Source organism: Triticum dicoccoides, chromosome 2A (assembly GCF_002162155.2).
Source record: "Triticum dicoccoides isolate Atlit2015 ecotype Zavitan chromosome 2A, WEW_v2.0, whole genome shotgun sequence".
Taxonomy (NCBI): domain Eukaryota; kingdom Viridiplantae; phylum Streptophyta; class Magnoliopsida; order Poales; family Poaceae; genus Triticum; species Triticum dicoccoides.
The window spans coordinates 678,338,188-678,341,255 of record NC_041382.1 but is presented as its reverse complement, the minus strand read 5'-3'; positions in this window follow the sequence as shown (position 1 = coordinate 678,341,255).

Below are 3,068 nucleotides of genomic sequence, written 5' to 3'. Positions count from 1 at the left end.
TCCTCTGCCTGAGCTGCATTCATCAAATTGACCTTGGCATGCTTGGGATTATGCTTGACCATAGCTGTACTTGCCGATCTCACAGGAGGAGGAGGAGGAAGACGCCTCTGGTTGAGACACTTGTTGGCATAGTGACCCTTCTGTTGGCACTTGTTGCACGTGACCTCTGAAAGCGGACGGTGATACGGAGCACTCGATCTTGGAGCTTGAGACGAAGTCTTGTTCTGAAAGCCAGGGTTGGGTGGGTGGGAAGAACCACTGCCACCTTTGCTCTTCTGCTGATACAGCTGATGGAACAGAGGAGGAGGAAGCCAGAACTTCTGCTGCTTGGCCACTTGAGTAGAGGAAGAAGGAGTAACATCTCTGACTCGCTTCCTGGAAGCATCACACCTCAATTGAGCAGCCTCTTGCTTCAGTGCCATGTTGTAGAACTCATCGTATCTCAAGGGCTCGAAGAGGACAAGAGCGAGCTGAATATCTTCTTTGATATCACCCCTGAACTGATATATCATGCTCTTCTCATCAGGCACGTCCTGCTTGGCAAAGCGGGCAAGCTTCTGGAACAATTTGTTGTAGTCATAGACAGACAAAGAGCCTTGCTTCAGATTGCGGAATTCCTCACGCTTGCTTTCAACCACGCTCTGCGGAATGTGATGAGCTCGGAAATCTCGACGGAAATCATCCTAAGTGATAACACGTCCACCTTTGGAGTCCTTGTACTGCTGGAACCATTCTGCAGCTTGATCTTTGAGTTGGAAGGAAGCGAACTTGACAAAGTCCTCAGGCCTGACGTTGCTGCACTCGAAATGCTTACACAGATCCACAAGCCAATCATCAACATCGGTTGCCTCAACACAATTGCTAAAAGTCTTTGGCCCGTTAGCAAGGAACTGGTTGAGTGTAGCAAAGTGACTCTGATTGCTGCCTTGATTCCCTTGACTGCCTTGATTGCGCTCTTGGAGAATTTGCATGATCAGCTGAGTGTTTGCATTGGTTGCGGCCATCACAGCTTGCCATGCCTCTGGAGGAGGTGGAGGCGGTGGCGGATCTTGATTCTGGTTCTGACTGGTGCTCTTAGCGGGAGCCATCCTGAAGAGGTTGACCACCATTAGCACATAGACAGATAAATATTGAAGCTGAATCCAACGGAATGAAAATTGCAACATATAGTCTTCACATCCGAACAAAATGAACGAATGCATTCTCTTCAAATGGTCACATATCCATAAATTGAGAAGCCACGTAGAATTAAGGTAGAGAAATAAATCAACAAGGTACGGATCAAGAACGAATAATCGGTAAGAAATCCCAATCTCAAACCAATATCCGTGGAAGAAGAACTAGAGCTACTAGAATTCCCACCTATGAAACTCCCGAACCTTTCCGGTTATGCAATCAGGTGTTGGGGATACAGGGGAAGCATAATATCTCACCCAAACTAGCAAATCCTACATCCAGCTGTATCCATCCTTCAACACATAACCAAGAAACCTTCGGAAACCATCTACCTCAACCTTCGAAAAGCATCCGTTATACAAGTTATGGCGATACTCCCGAACTCCCGCCCCAGTACTGGGTGGCGTCGAGGTTATCTCACCAACGAACTGCATAAAAGAGATTTTCGATTTCGGTGAACATATCTCAAGTATTCCATAATTGCAACGATAAAATTATGATGACAACACCTCAGAGCTCAACTCCCCGGGACACTTCCACTAAACCCCTGACAGGAGGCACCAAGACAGTATTCTCATCATAAGCCATCGGAACAAATCCAAGATACTCGCGTGATCCTAAATTTTTTTTAGTGAAATTTGAGAAGAGAAGAGTCAAAACTCTATGTCAGGATGCCTTACCAGAGCGATGAGGAGACTGGGAAGTAAAAAGAATTCCTAAGCTCTCCGATATATAATTCCTAAATGACTCAAAACATTTTTCTAGACACAACTCGGCTGCTAAAAACGATCAAGCAATGGGGCTACTAAGGTCGGGGAAGGCTCTGATTACCAACTTGTCATGCCCTCGATGCGGCTATAGCTCCCACGTGTCGAGGCACGACTTAGAGACATAACCGCATTGAAAGCAATGTCGCAAGTCAGGCAATCATTACAACAACCCATGTAATATATAATAAAAGGGGAAGAACAAAGTTGGCTTACACTCGCCACGTCACATCAGAGTACATAAATATAATCCATCATACAAGCACTCATGGCCCGACTACGGCGCCAAAATAGAAGAAAAAACCCAACATGCGACAAGGCCCTGAATCAAACCCCAACTAGGCACCACTACTGATCATCGGGAAAGGAAACATAATAACGCTGAGAGTCCTCGTCGAACTCCCACTTGAGCTCGTAATCGTCACCTGGAGCGGAATCACCTGGACCTGCATCTGGAGTTATAGTATCTGTGAGCCATAGGGACTCAGCAATCTCGCACCCTCACGATCAAGACTATTTAAGCTTATAGGAATGGATAAGGCAAATATATGTGGAGCTGCAGCAAGCGACTAGCATATGTGGTGGCTAACTTATATGCAAAAGAGAGCGAGAAGAGGAGGCGAAGCGCGAGCGAGAATCTAGAGGAACAACCTGCGCAAGCATAACTCCAACACCGTGTCCACTTCCCGGACTTCGCCAGGAAGAGGCCATCGCGATAACACACACAATTGATTCATTTTTAATTAATTAAGGTTTAAGTTATCTACAACCGGACATTAACAAATTCCCATCTGCCCATAACCACGTGCACGGCTTTCGAAAGTTCAATCCCTGCAGGGGAGTCCCAACTTAGCCCATGACAAGCTCTCACGGTCAACGAAGGAATAGACCTCCTCCCAAGACGTTCCGATCAGACTCGGTATCTCGTTAACTCAAGACACTTCGACAGGTTAAAACAAGACCAGCAACACCGCCCGAATGTGCCGACAAATCCCGATAGGAGCTGCAGATATCTCTTTCTCAGGGCACACTCAGATTGTCTTAGGTACGGGTAGGCCAGCCCAGAGTTGCCCCTGGTGGCCACCGGCAGCTGACAGGTGGAACAACACTCAGAGGAGCACTGGC